At 39.5% G+C, this 17,357-nt stretch overlaps 1 pseudogene; it reads left to right on the top strand.

Moving 5' to 3' along the window:
* LOC138072344 (olfactory receptor 5W2-like) overlaps positions 1–9,588 on the top strand; it is a 150,556-nt pseudogene extending 140,968 nt beyond the window's left edge.
* The last annotated feature ends 7,769 nt before the right edge of the window (positions 9,589–17,357 follow it).

The following is a 17,357-nucleotide window of genomic DNA, read 5'->3' as shown; positions in this document are numbered from 1 at the left end:
GACTGGAGAATTCCATGGACTGTGTAGTTCATGGGGTCACAAAGAGTCGAACATGTCTGAGTGACTTTTATTCTCACTCAACCTGAAATGTCAGTTACATGAAGCCGTAAATACACTGTGAGATTCAGTAGGACAAAAACTTTCAAAAACAGCTGTTTTACATGCCCTGTTATCCAAGTTCAAAATCTCATGGATTCCTTATGAGGGTAACAGACCGGAAGGCTAGGGATCCCCAAGCAGAGGAAATAAACTGCAAGTGGCAGACTTTTTTTTTTTTCCTTCTCTATACAAAATTAAAAGGAGGTTTCTTTTAAATTTTGGGTTGTCAGGAGGACCCCTGGTTCAGCCTGGACTTCAGGTCAGTTCAGTTCAGTTGCTCAGTCGTGTCCGACTCTTTGTGACCCCATGAATCGCAGCACGCCAGGCCTCCCTGTCCATCACCAACTCCTGGAGTTCACTCAGATTCACGTCCATCGAGTCCGTGATGCCATCCAGCCATCTCATCCTCGGTCGTCCCCTTCTCCTCCTGCCCACAATCCCTCCCAGCATCAAAGTCTTTTCCAGTGAGTCAACTCTTCTCATGAGATGGTCAAAGTACTGGAGTTTCAGCTTGAGCATCATTCCTTCCAAAGAAATCCCAGGGTTGATCTCCTTCAGAATGGACTGGTTGGATCTCCTTGCAGTCCAGGGGACTCTCAAGAGTCTTCTCCAACACCACAGTTCAAAACCATCAATTCTTCGGCGCTCAGCCTTCTTCACAGTCCAACTCTCACATCCATACATGACCACAGGAAAAACCATAGCCTTGACTAGACGGACCTTAGTCGGCAAAGTAATGTCTCTGCTTTTGAATATACTATCTAGGTTGGTCATAACTTTTCTTCCAAAGAGTAAGCGTCTGTTAATTTCATGGCTGCAATCACCATCTGCAGTGATTTTGGAGCCCCCCAAAATGAAGTCTGACACTGTTTCCACTGTTTCCCCATCTATTTCCCATGAAGTGATGGGACCAGATGCCATGATCTTCATTTTCTGAATGTTGAGCTTTAAGCCAACTTTTTCACTCTCCTCTTTCACTTTCATCAAGAGGCTTTTTAGTTCCTCTTCACTTTCTGCCATAAGGGTGGTGTCATCTGCATATCTGAGGTTATTGATATTTCTCCTGGCAATCTTGATTACAGCTTGTATTTCTTCCAGTCCAGCGTTTCTCATGATGTACTCTGCATAGAAGTTAAATAAGCAGGGTGACGATATAGAGCCTTGATGTACTCCTTTTCCTATTTGGAAGCAGTCTGTTGTTCCATGTCCAGTTCTAACTGTTGCATTGAAAAGAAATGCAAAACAGCAAAATGGCTGTCTGGGGAGGCCTTACAAATAGCTGTGAAAAGAAAAGAGGCGAAAAGCAAAGGAGAAAAGGAAAGATACAAGCATCTGAATGCAGAGTTCCAAAGAATAGGAAGAAGAGATAAGAAAGCCTTCTTCAGCGATCAATGCAAAGAAATAGAGGAAAACAATAGAATGGGAAAGACTAGCGATCTCTTCAAGAAAATTAGAGATACCAAGGGAACATTTCATGCAAAGATGGGCTCGATAAAGGACAGAAATGGTATGGACCTAACAGAAGCAGAAGATATTAAGAAGAGGTGGCAAGAATACATGGAAGAACTGTACAAAAAAGATCTTCATGACTCAGATAATCATGATGGTGTGATCACTAATCTAGAGCCAGACATCCTGGAATGTGAAGTCAAGTGGGCTTTAGAAAGCATCACGATGAACAAAGCTAGTGGAGGTGATGGAATTCCAGTTGAGCTCTTTCAAATCCTGAAAGATGATGCTGTGAAAGTGCTGCACTCAATATGCCAGCAAATTTGGAAAACTCAGCAGTGGCCACAGGACTGGAAAAGGTCAGTTTTCATTCCAATCCCGAAGAAAGGCAATGCCAAAGAATGCTCAAACTACCGCACAATTGCACTCATCTCACATGCTAGTAAAGTAATGCTCAAAATTCTCCAAGCCAGGCTTCAGCAATACGTGAACTGTGAACTTCTTGATGTTCAAGCTGGTTTTAGAAAAGGCAGAGGAACCAGAGATCAAATTGCCAACATCTGCTGGATCATGGAAAAAGCAAGAGAGTTCCAGGAAAACATCTATTTCTGCTTTATTGAGTATGCCAAAGCCTTTGACTGTGTGGATCACAATAAACCGTGGAAAATTCTGAAAGAGATGGGAATACCAGCCTGGACTTAACTTTTCTCAAACATTGAACTGATAATGACTCAACAAATCCATATGTCTTATTCATGGAAATGTTCTGTTAAGCTATGCTAATGAAACTATGTATTTGCTTGGAAATCTGCCTTTCTTTAAGGTTCATGTCAGTTGTTTTATTAACTGGGGATGACTCACCTTGTGCCCCATGCTGTCTCCAAATGCATGTTGTGGGAGAGGAGCCTGATGCAACTCTCTCAGTTTTGAGGTGATTCTTTAACAGATATATAACTCCTTGCTGAAAGTTAGCAAGGGGGCCATTCTTTCTGCCCCCTTCTGATGTCTAGGTCAGAGATCCTTCTATCCCTCTATACTTTAATAAAACTTTATTACATGAAAGCTTCAAGTGATCAAGCCTTTTCTCTGACTCCAGATCAAAATCCTTTCCTCTGGAGGTCACAAATTCTGGAGTAGCTCATGGCTTGAGGCTGCAGACTTTAAATTATAGAAGTGGATATCCAAGTTTATTAGTGCTCAAGTAAATGGAAGTGAAATAAACTGTTGAGTTGTGTTGACATTTACAAAAAGGCAGAAGTGCTTCTTTGCATATCAAATAGTAAACAAATATCTACTACTGTTGAGGATGTAAAACAACCTCAACATTCTGCATTGACAGTAGATTGAGATTTGACACTGCACTTGGAAAAATTCTATGTCTGAGTCACCTATAGCTGGACCTATAAATGTCTTACGACTGTCAAGGGAGTGTAATCGCCTCAGTTCTGTCTCGTCACAACAAAGATTTGAAGCGATGGATGTTAAAGCCCTCAGCGCATTACACCTCTCAGACAGACCATGTGATAGCTCTCAGAACAGATCAGTTTTATTTAGAAAATAAAGGAAAATACATCCTCGAGTCTTGAAGGGCATGCTGACCCAAAAGATGCGAAGAGAAGAGAGAGAGAACGAGCACGCATGCAAGAGAGAGAGAGACCCCTGGCCCTTTGGCTCCTCTTTTTATATGTCTTTTCCTCCCCTTGGGCCTGCTCTAGGTAAATTGGGCTAGCCAGGAGGTCCTCACTCTGGTTCTGGGACCTTCCTTTGCTCTATTTTTGAGGGTGTTTCCTTTCCTTGTCTTTTAGCCACCGCCATTCTGTACTCCTTTTCCCTATTCTAACTACCTAACAGGACCAAAATTCTCATTCTTAGAAGTATGTCCAAGAGTACAGAGTGAATATGTACCCAAAACTCATGCATAGAAATGATCACCAGTGTATTAATCACAGTAGCATAACACCAAAAGCAACTCATTTCTTTTAATACATTAGATCAAGACTTTGCATACTTTCTTGAAAGTATTTAACACTGTATATTTTAGGGTTTGTAGGCCATAAAATCTTGGTATATCAAAACAATTTTATCCTCTATCACAAAAGCAGCCATCCATAATACATGAATAAATGGTGTGTCACAGCTCCAATAGAAGTTAACAGGTCAAGTGTACTGACTCCTGCTTTAGATTAGACAAATGACTTTATGATAAGTTTGTATGCTGGAAAAGTACACAGCAATGAGAATAAATAACTACATCCTCATGCAAGAGCATGGGAAAACTTCACAAACATAACTTGAGTGAAAAAAAGCCAGACATAGACATCGAAGTGTAAAAGCTACATGCTCTCACTACTTTGTACCTTAAAAATATACAAACTCACATATCATATGGAAAATCAATTTCTGATGGATAGAGGGACAGTTTCTGAGAATCTAGTAATTTTTTGTTGTTGTTGATTCTGGGTGCAGGAATCTTTCCATTTTTGAAAGCTTTAGATGAAATTTTTTTCTGTATGTATATTGTACTTTAAAATCATCCTCTTTATTTTTTTTCTCTATGAGACTGTAAAATATGTTAATACTTATGTCTAAAATTTTCTTATATAAAATGATTATTCATGTAGATTTATGAAATTGATGCAGAGCATAGTTACTAGGTTCTCTCAGTATTGACTGTGGTAGAGTATCACATTATTGGTCTTTATATCACTGAAAGCGCTCCCTTGCATGTGTAACAGCACTGCGTTCATCCACCCACTGACTCTCTTGGTCACTCTCACAGCAGCGGGGAACTCGAAAGTACTTTAATACTAAACCATGCAATGAACTCTGTGTCATACTACTCTAGGTTTGAGGAACAGACCATTATATTCTAAAAAAAGATTATCTGGGTAGTATTTGCTGACATAAAATTGTTTTCGTGTGAGGAGAGGCACCAGGAAAAACCTAAGTAATGACTTCTTTTTTTCTCACTTGTATCTGAGGCATACATTTTCTCCTTAAGATGTTTTTTGATTACTTGAAATCTCCATTTTTAATGAAGCACCAATCCCATCAGGAGATATTTTCAGTTACCCACCTTGCAATTAATAATGTAGCTGTCCAAACTCAGGTTTAAATTGTTATGTGGGAGAAGAGAGAAAGGATGTTAGTCCACATGTTTTTGAGGAGCAGGCCTGTTAAAAAATTAACACTTGCTTCTGGCTGAACAAAATGTAAACCAAGGGATTTTTGCATCCCTGATGACAGAGCTGTACCTAAGGGAAGAATTAATTTGGATAGGAGTAGAATTAGGTGACTAAGAACAACTCTACATACACTATATGTGTAGCAGAGAAGTAAATAATGATAGCAAAACTCTTTTCAAACATAATCAGTTTCTTGATTGTGTGTGTGTGTGTACGTGTGTGTGTGTGTGTGTGTGTGTGTGTGTGTGTGCATGTGCGCTCAGTCACGTCTGACTTTTTGCAACCCCTGGATTGTAGCCTGCCAGGCTCCTTGGCTTATGGAATTTTCCAGGCAAGAATACTGGAGTGGGGTGCCATTTCCTCCTCTGGGGATCTTCCTTACCCAGGGATTGAACATATGTCTCCTGAGTCTCTTGCAATGGTAGTTGGATTCTTTACCACTGAGCCACCTGGGACCCCTTCTTAATTTTAGTGGGAAATTATTAGCAATTATATTGTGGTTTGAGATTGCCTCAATAATATCTCTTAAGGTTACAGCTGACATTTTAGTGTTGAGCTCCTCACAGCCAAGAATGACTATGACATATAAAAAGGCATTAAAATTGCCATTAAGAATCACTTTTACAAAAAACTTCAGTCGTGTCCAACTCTGTGCAACCCCATAGACAGCAGCCCACCAGGCTCCCCCATCCCTGAGATTCTCCAGGCAAGAACACTGGCATGGGTTGCCATTTCCTTCTCCAATGCATGAAAGTGAAAAGTGAAAGTGAAGGCGCTCAGTCGTGTCTGACTCCTAGCGACCCCATGGACTGTAGCCCACCAGGCTCCTCTGTCCATGGGATTTTCCAGGCAAGTGTACTGGAGTGGAGTGCCATTGCCTTCTCCATATACGTACTAGATTTATGAATTTTAGCATAATGAATTTCTCAGATTTATAGGAAAAATAGTAGGAACACAACAACAAAAAAAAGGAAAATGAATTGACAAAACACCCAAACCAGTAAGAAAGCCTGTGTCTCTGTAAATTCGCAAATGAGAATTCAGATGAAACAATTAGTTATGACCAGTATTTAATTTCAGTCCATTAACATTTATGTCATATTATCTTATTGTGACTTTATTGCCATTGCCTTAATACCTGCTGTTTCACATAAAAATGAAATTCTTATGCTTGAACCTCTTGCTTATTTATCATCTTGTTGAGAATATTTGTTCTTTTTGTGTGTGTGTGCTCAGTTTTTTTTCACTATTGATGAAAGTTCATATATTTTAGATACAAGTTCTTTGTCATATATGCGAATGTAAGTTTTTAAAATATTTTCTTCATATATTATGGAAACGTTTCTCTCTATATTCAGTCACACTGCTTCATCCTTGGTGGTGGTGGTTTAGTCACTAAGTCGTGTGACCCTGGGGACCTCATGGACCATAGTTTGCCAGGCTCCTCTATCCATGGGATTTTCCAGGCAAGAGTACTGGAGTGAGTTGCCATTTCCTTCTCCAAGGAATCTTCCTGACCCAGGAATCAAACCTGGGTCTCCTGCATTCCAGGCTGTTCTTTACCGACTGACCTACGAGGGAAACCCTCCTTATGCTAGATTAATTAAGTGACTATATTGATGTATACAAGGTCAGTTTGTACTAAATTTGTCCCTGAATTCATGAGACAATATGCATAAGCAGAAACATAATTAATGACATGTTTGCATAACACCAGCACCCAAAGGCAGTGGCCCAGGGATTTAAGTCCCAATATACCTGGTAAAATAAAATGCTATCTGTTTACTGTTCAGCTACCTAACACCAGCTCATCTCTGTTAGGTTTTGAGGTCCTGATTTAAAGAACATAGGACAAAAACATTGCCATTTGGGGGAAAATCAATTTGTAAGTAAAACATTTTATACCAGCTTACTCAGTTAAGTACATTCTGTAATTTAATGTTCAGTAAAAATATTTTCTCCTCAGAACTGGCAGATTCTGTACTTGTTAATATCCATAATATAACTATTAAAGTGATCTATTTTGATTCTGGTTTATAGGAAAGATATTACTCCTTTTATCATCAGAGTAGTATATAGGTGAACTTAAAGGGGGCTTGGTGGGGTTGTTTTACTTTATTTAAAATATAATGAAGGGGCGAATTTAAAAATTAAAATGTGCATTTTCATCTTCATGCAAAGCCCCATAGCTACTAAGGTCAAAAGAAATAAATTCCTTACCCACGTACTAGTCTCATCTACATCAGAGACATGTGATCTGCATGCAAACACATAACAGACACATAATGCAGACATGCTAGATAGATAAACCTATGTATCTCAGAGGCATTTATTAACAGGGACAATTGGCAAATATCATCCCTATTTCCACTTTTATAATATAAAAATCCATTAAAATCCAAACAGATGCTACAGTTGGTGTTAGATTCTGTGGCTTTCACTTCATATTAGCATTTCCCTTTGCTCAAGAAACTCTTTTGGCAGTAGAAACTCTATAAATAGGTAATAAGTCATGTGGAAAAGCAGTGATAAATTTTTAGAGAAAGGTTTCAAAGTTACTTATTTTATGTCTCATTAAATACTAAAGACCAGGATCAATAACATAATTATTTTCATTGTCATTAGTGTATGGTATACTAATAGATTGTAAAACTAATACATAAATATTTTAAATTATGTTTTATGTGCAACATGATAATGAAAATAAAATTTTATATCCCAGGAATTTTTTCAGCATAGTAAATGGTTATTCATATACTTTCAGCCTGGTGTCTCTAGCATTGGTGTTTTTTCCACACTGCTTTGGAGATGTAATGAGATGTCAATTCATCTAAATATCCTTCTTGATACAAAGAATGTAGTGCTCAGAGAAATGAAAGAGCTTATGGCAGTAGTCTAGTTAGGAACAACTTCTAGAAGTAGACAGAAGTTTCTCAACTGTCCATCTTGGATATTTTTATTATTATCAGATAGAGAGCAATAACTCTTTAAAGAACGCCCACTGACTTAGTCATTTTCTGAGTGTGTGTGTGCACACGTGCTCTGTCACTAAGTCCTGTCTCAGTTGTTGCAACCTCATGAACTGTAGCCCCCCAGGCTTCTCTCACAGGATAGGAATCTTGCCTGGAAAATCCCATGGACAGGGAGCCTGGAGGGCTGCAGTCCATAAGGTCACAGCCAGTCAAACACAATGTAGTGACAGCACGCATGCACACACACACTCAAAAAATGACTTGGTCAATAAGCATTCTTTAAAGAGGCTATGGCTGTTAATCCGATAATAATAAAAATATCTGAGATAGGCAGTTGAGAAACTTCTGTGTAAATCTAGATGTAATTTCTGAGGTATGTTGCTGTCTATGTTGTTGTAGATCAATTGCTAAGTCTTGTCTGACTCTCTGTGACCCCATGGACTGCAGCACTCTAGGCTTCCCTGTCCTTCGCTGTCTCTTAGAGTTTGTTCAAATCTATGTCAGTTGAGTTGGTGATGCTATCTAAACCAACTCATCCTCTGCTGCCTCTTCTCCTTGTGCCTTCAATCTTTACCAGCATTAGAACATTTTCTAATGAGTTGGTTCTTTGCAACAGATGGCTAAAGTATTGGAGCTTCAGCTTCAGCATCAGTCAGTCTTTCCAATGAATAATCAGGGCTGATTTCCTTTAGGATTGACTGGTTGCTGTCTTGAGCTCTTCAGTTTCTCTGAGAACTACCTTCCTTGTATCAAGAAGGATATTGGATGAATTGATGTCTCTTCACATCTTCAAAACAGTGTGCAAAAAACACCTATGTTAGGGACACCAGGCTGAAAATGTAAAAAAAGACTATTGCAGAAATAAATTGTGTTCTTCCCTGCAGATATTTTGTGAACGCCCTGAAGTGGTTCCCTTACATGTATCATTTTCTCGATCATTTCCTCAAGAGTTTAGACAAGAAGACAGAAGAATGAAAAAAGGGAACTGCTCCTCCTTAACTGAGTTCATATTGTGGGGAATTACGGATAAGCCTGGAGTTAAGATGAGCTTATTTATGTTTGTTATTGTCTATCTCATTAACCTTCTGGCAAATCTTGGAATGATTATTTTAATTAGGATGGATCCCCAGCTGTACACAACCATGTACTTTTGCCTCAGCCACCTCTCCTTCTGTGACCTCTGCTATTCCACAGCCATTGACCCCAAGATGTTGTTGGACCTCTTAGCCAAAAAGAGATCAATCTCCTTGTGCTCTGCAATTTTTGGTCTTCTCTAACTTTATCGATTGTGAATGTCTCCTGCTGGCAGTGATGGCCTATGACCGGTACAAGGCCGTCAGCAGCCCCTCGCTCTATGCAGTCAGCATGTCCAGCAGGGTGTGCTCCCTGCTTGTGGCTGGGGTTTACCTGGTGGGGATGACAGATACTTTGATCCATAGGACATTAGCATTCCACTTATGTTTCTGTGGGTCAAATGTGATTAACCACTTTTTTTGTGACTTACCTCCACTTCTCTCCCTTTCATGCTCTGATACACAGGTCAATAAATTGATATTATTCATTTTTTTTTTGGCTGTGTTGAACTGACCTCCATTTCAGGAGTCCTTGTCTCTTATTGTTATATCATCCTATCAGTCTTGAAGATCCACTCTGCTAAAGGAAGGTTCAAAGCTTTCTCCACCTGCACCTCCCACCTACTTGCTGTGGCAATTTTCCAGGGAACTGTATTTTTCATGTACTTCAGGCCAAGTTCATCCCACTTTCTAGATGAAGACAAAATGTCCTTGTTGTTTTACACCCTTGTGATTCCCATGTTGAACCCTCTGATTTACAGCCTAAGGAACAAGAATGCGAAACAGGCTCTGCAAAAACTGAAACTTTAAATATGATTTTGAAGGTTTATATTTCACACATTCTCATAGTCACAAGTATACACATATTGTGTTTTTTGTTTTTATAAATGTATACTTCATGGTACAAGAGAAACAAAGCTGTCTTAAATAGCTCAAATGAGAATTTGTTGTTAAAGTCTAAACTTTAGAAATATTTTGGTTCTGAAATATAGTATACTTCTATTCATGTATCAAGAATTTACATATGGCACTTTCTCTTTGTTGAAAATTTTCCAGTTTTCTAATTTTGCAAAATTTTTCTAGTTTATTCTTACACTTAAATAATATTTCAGCTACCTTAAGAATCATTGTATTTCCTGAGAAATCTTTGAGTCTCTTTATATTCTATGGTATACACTGTACTTTCTATACTAATGAATATAAGCTAATGCTAATAAGAAGCATTCATTGATTAAATAACTATATAGCTTATAAGAAATCTCAAATTCATTATGAAATAAAAAAATGAGGATTTAAAATCCAAAATAAAATCTAAAACTAGTGTATCTTTAGATATATTCAGTCTTAGATCCAGTAATTATTCTACTTGGGAGATAAAATGATATTGGGCAGAAGATCTGACAAATAGATCAGTCTTGAGAGGGACAAGACTGTCTTTTAGAATTCAAGAAGCTTTGTTTACCACTTATGGAAGAACCATAAATGCATTATGCTAACTAAAATAGACAGACAGATAAAGGTAAGTACTGTATAGTTACACATATAAGTTGAATCTTAATAGTTCAAACTCATAGAATTAGAGAGTAGAATGGTGGTTTTTTCCAGGGTCTTGAAAGTGGGTGAAATGAGTAACAATGGCCAAGCTTTCTATTATTTAGTGAATAAATTTTGGGGATCTAATGTATATGATGATTCTAGGTAATAATTCTATATTATAAACTTGAAATTTGCCAGGAGAGTAGATCTTAATGGCCCTCATCATACACACACTTTAAATGTTATCTGTATGAATTAATCAATCGTTTACTAAGCATACCATGGTGACCGTTTCACAATATATACATATATCATATCTTCATTTTGAATAACTTATACGTGCTTATTGTCAATTTTAACTTAATAAAGCTTGAAGAAAAGGAAGGAAAGACGGTTATAAGGACCAATGGACAGGACATTGGTATCATGCATCGTCATGCTGCCACTGCTGTTCAGTTGCTCAGTTGTGTCTGATTCTTTCCAACCCCATGGTCTGTAGCACACCAGACCTCCCTGTCTCTCACCATCTCCCAGAATTTTCACAAGTTCACATTCATTGCATTGGTGATGCCATCCAGCCATCTCATCCTCTGATGCCCTCTTTTCCTTCTGCTCTCAATCTTTCCCAGCATCAGGGACTTTTGCAATGAGTCATCTGTTCACATCAGATGACCAAAATATTAGTTTCAGCTTCAGCATCAGTCCTTCTAGTGAATATTCAGGATTGATGTCACTTAAGATTGACAGGTTTGGTCTCCCTGTTGTCCAAGGGACTTTCAAGAGTCTTCTCCAGCACCACAGTTCCAGGGCTTCAATTCTTTATCACTCTGCCTTCTTTACGGCCCATCTCCCACAACCATATGTGACCACTGGGAAGACCATATCCTTGACTGTTTGGACCTTTGTTGGCAGAATAATGTCTCTACTTTTCAACACACTGTCTATGTTTATCAATGCTTTCCTGCCAAGAAGCAATTGTCTTCTGATATCATGGCTGCAGTCACTATCCACAGTGATTTTGGAGCCCAAGAAGAGGAAATCTATCACTGCTTCCACATTTTCCCCTTCTACTTGCCACGCAGTGGTGGGGCTGGATGTCATCACCTTAGTATTTTTTAATATTTATCAACTACCAATTTCACCACTTCCTCCATGACAATTTCCTTTCCTTGTTTCTTCTCATCCCTGTTTTAAAGTCTCTGTCTTTTTTGTGATGAACAGTCATCTACTTAGAGTGTTATTTTATTTCATCCTATTTGTGAGCATTCTTTGCTGAAGGACTGAGCATTCCATACTGTTATCGGAAAAACTTCATGTTGTCTGGGTCACAAAAGGAAAATAAACACATAAAAAATTAAAACACTACACAACATTTTTGAGTGTTAATTATATCTCAGTAAAATATTAGCAGAGGGATAGTACAAATATACATGTATATTGCAGTATATGCATTGTATGTATACACAACAGATTTAGGGGAAGGTTCGTCACGTGGTGTGGATACTAAAATAATGGCTCTATGAAGACATGCATATGCATATAATAACTCTTTTATCTTGGGATTTTGCAAAATAAGAAATCTGCACTAAAGACTTTGATGTGTTCTAGCCTGTTATTCGAGCTTCAGCTTCAGCACCAGTCCTTCTAATTAATATTCAGGGTTGAGTTCCTTAGGATTGACTGGTTCTAGTTGAATAAAATGCAACTCAGGGAATTTTTGAAGCCCAGAAGATCAAGGAGTACCTGAAAGAAAATTAATTTGGATAGAAATAATTAAACTTAAAAGCTTTTGTACAACGAAGGAAAATATAAGCAAGATGAAAAAGCCTTCTGAATGGGAGAAAATAATAGCAAATGAAACAATTGACAAAGAATTAATCTCAAAAATATACAAACAGCTCCTGCAACTCAATTCCAGAAAAATAAGTGACCCAATCAAAAAATGGATCAAAGAACTAAACAAATATTTCTCCAAAGAAGACATACAAATAGTTACCAAACACATGAAAAGATGCTCAACATCATTCATTATCAGAGAAATGCAAATCAAAACCACAATGAGGTACCACCTTACGCCGGTCAGAATGGCTGCTATCAAAAAGTCTAAAAATAATAAATACTGGAGAGGGTGCGGAGAGAAAGGAACCCTTTTACACTGTTGGTGGGAATGCAAACTAGTACAGTCACTATGGAGAACAGCGTGGAGATTCCTTAAACTGATTCCTAGAACTGCCATACGACCCAGCAATCCCACTGCTGGGCATACACACCGAGGAAACCAGAATGGAAAGAGATACGTGTACCCCAATGTTTCTCGCAACACTGTTTACAATAGCCAGGACACGGAAGCAACCTAGATGTCCATGGGCAGACAAATGGATAAGAAAGCTGTGGTGCATATACACAATGAAGTATTACTCAGCTATTAAAAAGAAGGCATTTGAATCAGTTCTAATGATGTGGATGAAACTAGAGCCTATTATACAGAGTGAGGTAAGTCAGAAAGAAAAACATCAATACAGTATATTAATGCATATATATATATAGAATTTAGAAAGATGGTAACTATGACCCTATATGTGAGACAGCAAAAGAGCCACAGATGTAAAGAACAGACTGTTGGACTCTGTGGGAGAATGCAAGGGTAGGATTATTTGAGAGAATAGCATTGAAACATGTATATTAACATATGTGAAATAGATCGCCAGTTCAGGCTTGATGCATGAGGCAGGGTGCTCAGGGTGCACTGGCATGACTCTGAGAGATGGGATGGGGAGGGAGGTGGGAGGGAGGAGTCAGGATGGGGAACACATGTACACCATGGCTGATTCATGTTAATGTATGGCAAAACCCACCACAACATTGTAAAGTAATTAGCCTCCAATTAAAAGAAAAAGAAAAAAGAAAAAAATTAAGAAATAGAATTAGGTGATCAAAGACAATTCTACATACAACAAATATGTGCCAGAGAGGTAAATAATCATGCTGAAATTCTTTTGTGACAGAAATGCATCCGTCTTTTGGTTTTAACCAGTGGAAAATTATTAGCAATTAGTTATGTGGTTTGAGGTTTTCTCAACAGTATTTCCACAGTAATATATTTAATATTTGAGTATTGGGTTGATCTTACCAAGAATGGCAATGACATTAAAAGGGTATCAACAATGGTCCCTATGAATCATATTTCCCAAATTAAAAATATACTAATGATGATTCACAGGGTCGCAAAGAGTTGGACACGACTGAGCAACTGAACTGAATGATATGAAATTTAGCTTGATGAATTTCTTAGGTTTATAGAAAAAAAAAACAAGAAAGAGCAGGAAACAAACAAAAAAATAAATAGACATGCAACTCAAACAAACAAGAATGTAATCTGTGTTCATGCTACATACTAAAGAAAATTCAGATAAAACAGAAAATTAGGCATGATCAGTATTTTTAATTTTAATCCATGTTGTTGTCATGTCCCTAATAAGTAAACATGCTGAGCAAACTGCTATACATGACCTTCTACTTATACATCTTCTTGGTGAGAGTATCTATCCAATCCTTTGTGTACATTTTATTAATTGGATTTTTATTATTGATGAGAGGTTTTCATCAAGTTTGGATACAAGTTCTTTGTCAGATACATAGATGCATGTTTTTCAAACATTTCCCTCACTTTGGGGATAGATGTAGATATAGATATTGTTATTGTTGTTCAGTTGTTAAGTCATGTTGAACTGTTTGTGACCCCATGAGCTGTAGCACCCCAAGCTCTCCTATCCTCCGCTATCTCCCTGAGTTTGCTCAAACTCATGTCCAGTGAGTCAGTGATGCCATCCAACAATCTCATACACTGTCACTCCCTTATCCTCCTGCCTTCAATCTATCCCAGCATCAAGGTCTTTTCCAGTGAGTTGGCTCTTCACAGCAGATGGCCAAAGAATTGGAGCTTCAGCATCAGCATCCGTTTTTCTAGTGAATCTTCAGGGTTGATTTCTATCAGGATTGATTGCAAGTGTCTTTTAATTTTAATGTTCATTGTGATTTTGGAGCCCAAGAAAATAGGATCTATCACTGCTTTCACTTTTTCCCCATCTATTCGCCATGAAGTAACAGGACCAGATGCTCTAATCTTTGTTTTTTGAATGTTGCATTTTAAGCCAGCACTGAAACTTTCTTCTTTAACCTTCATGAAGAGACTCCTTCAGTTCAGTTCAGTCGCTCAGTCGTGTCCGACTCTTTGTGATCCCATGAATCGCAGCACGCCAGGCCTCCCTGTCCATCACCAATTCCTGGAGTTCACTCAGACTCGCGTCCATCGAGTCAGTGATGCCATTCAGACATCTCATCCTCTATCGTCCCCTTCTCCTCCCGTCCACAATCCCTCCCAGCATCAGTCTTTTTCAATGAGTCAACTCTTCACATGAGGCGGCCAAAGTAGTGGAGTTTCAGCTTTAGCATCATTCCTTCCAAAGAAATCCCAGGGTTGATCTCCTTCAGAATGGACTGGTTGGATCTCCTTGCAGTCCAAGGGACTCTCAAGAGTCTTCTCCAACACCACAGTTCAAAACCATCAATTCTTCGGCGCTCAGCCTTCTTCACAGTCCAACTCTCACATCCATACACGACCACAGGAAAAACCATAGCCTTGACTAGACGGACCTTAGTCGGCAAAGTAATGTCTCTGCTTTTGAATATACTATCTAGGTTGGTCATAACTTTTCTTCCAAGGAGTAAACGTCTTTTAATTTCATGGCTTCAGTCACCATCTGCAGTGATCTTGGAGCCCAAAAAATAAATTCTGACACTGTTTCCACTGTTTCCCCATCTATTTCCCATGAAGAGATAGGACCGGATGCCATGATCTTCATTTTCTGAATGTTGAGATTTAAGCCAACTTTTTCACTCTCCATTTTCACTTTCATCAAGAGGCTTTGTAGTTCCTTTTCACTTTCTGCCATAAGGATGGTGTCATCTGCACATCTGAGGTTATTGATATTTCTCCTGGCAATCTTGATTCCAGCTTGTATTTCTTCCAGTCCAGCGTTTCTCATGATGTACTCTGCATATAAGTTAAATAAGCAGGGTGACAATATACAGCCTTGACGTACTCCTTTTCCTATTTGGAACCAGTCTGTTGTTCCATGTCCAGTTCTGACTGTTGCTTCCTGACCTGTATACAGATTTTTCAAGAGGCAGGTCAGGTGGTCTGGTATTCCCATTTCTTTCAGAATTTTCCACAGTTGATTGTGATCCACACAGTCAAAGGCTTTGGCATAGTCAAAAAAGGAGAAATATATGTTTTTCTGGCGCTCTCTTGCATTTCCCATGATCCAGCTGATGTTGGCAATTTGATCTCGGGTTCTTCTGCCTTTCCTAAAAGCAGCTTGAACATCAGGAAGTTCACGGTTCATGTATTGCTGAAGGCTTAGGCTAAGTTCCTTTCATGATTGTAACCCACTGCACCTTCACCTATAGGAATGCAACTTTATCTGGTACCTTCAGAGGGTGGTGCCTGGTTTAAGAAAATTCACCCCTGGAAAATATGTTTTCTGGTTGACTGACCATTATCAGAAAGAAAGGGTCATAAAATGTCAGCAGGCCTCATGGCCAGAAGATGATGTAAAGCCACCTAAGACCTTTTCTATACATTTATATGAAGCGCTTGATTTTGACAAAGGTCAGGTCTGCTGACCCCGTGTGACTTTGTAGTCTGTCTCTATGTATAATAAAAAGTATATAAGCAAACCTGAAAAAAAAATAAAACGGACCAGTTCCTGGAAAGACTGGTTTCCCACGTGTGGTCTTTTCTCATTCTCTTCTTTTCTGGCTGAATTCCCATCTGGAGCATGGAGGCTCGCCATGTCTACTTACTTGCCATGGGTTCTAAGACCCACGTGAGAGGGAGCCCAAGGCAGGGCACTCTCCGCTATTCAAGTGGGCTCCGATGGCCTACGTAGATGGTGCAAATTCCTTGTCTTGGAATTTTATTGGTTTTCCACGTAAACCAAGTTATTCAGACCCTTTTCTACACTAATTTTCCTACTACACTATTCTTTTCTGATCTCTCTATATATTTCCAATTAAACAGCTTATTCCTAGGATGTCGACTCCGTCTCCACTTCAAATTACCCTGGATCCACCAGGGCTGAACCCCAGCACCTCACGGTTCCTCTCCAGTGCTGACATGGATCTTGGGGCTCCTATGCAGTTTCCACAGGGGAGTCAGGCCTAGTATCATGTGGAGACATGAAACTCCACTTTCCTCTCATGCTGAAACAGTAGTGTCAGGCTTCCTGTGATGTTAACCTAGGGATCTGTGGCTTTGTCTCGAGGTGCCACAGGTCTGTAACACGTGCCATCGTGTTATGAGTCGATACTCAGGGTGACAGTCAAGTCAGTGCAGGCGAATCAGGTGTATCTGGAGTACATTGGGACATCGGGGTCTTTTAGAATGGTGACACGACCCCTGGAATTCCTCTCGTGTTTCTAGTTGAGACCATCTCCTCTTGAGGTGTGACGGGAACACCGGGATTCCTTTCCCGATGAAGCAGGGAAATAGACCCTCATCTCGAGTTGAGAGGGAAAAACGGGGCTCTTCTTGAATTGTGGTGGGACCCTCGGTGTTCCTCTCGAGTGGAGACAGGTATGTCGGGGAAGTCCTTGAGTTACATCCAGGGTGTAAAGGACCCTTTCGAGGCTCAAGAGTGATGGTGGGATTTCTCTCAAGACGCCTCAGCAGAAAAGGGACCCATCAGTGGTGAGAAGAGAATTTCCTGGTTTTTCTCGAGTGCGGCAAGAAAGTTGGGGTTCCTGTCGAGATAAGACGGGGAACACAGGGACCCACTCGTATAGCCTAAGGAATGTCCAGTGTCCATGTTAGTTGCGAGGGGCCTCTTGGGATTCCTCTCCAGTCAGTGCTGGGGCTGAAGTCCTCATCTGGAGCTGAGGCCAGGACCTCAGGGTTCTTCTCCAGTACTGACAAGGATCTAGGAGTTCCTATGTAGTTTGACAGGGAAGTCAGGCCTCACCTTGTGTGAGACATGCAAGTC

The sequence above is a fragment of the Capricornis sumatraensis genome, unplaced genomic scaffold, assembly GCF_032405125.1.
Source record: "Capricornis sumatraensis isolate serow.1 unplaced genomic scaffold, serow.2 scaffold7, whole genome shotgun sequence".
In the NCBI taxonomy this organism is placed as follows: domain Eukaryota; kingdom Metazoa; phylum Chordata; class Mammalia; order Artiodactyla; family Bovidae; genus Capricornis; species Capricornis sumatraensis.
Note: the sequence above shows the minus strand (reverse complement) of the source record. Positions and strands in the feature narration are given on the sequence as shown.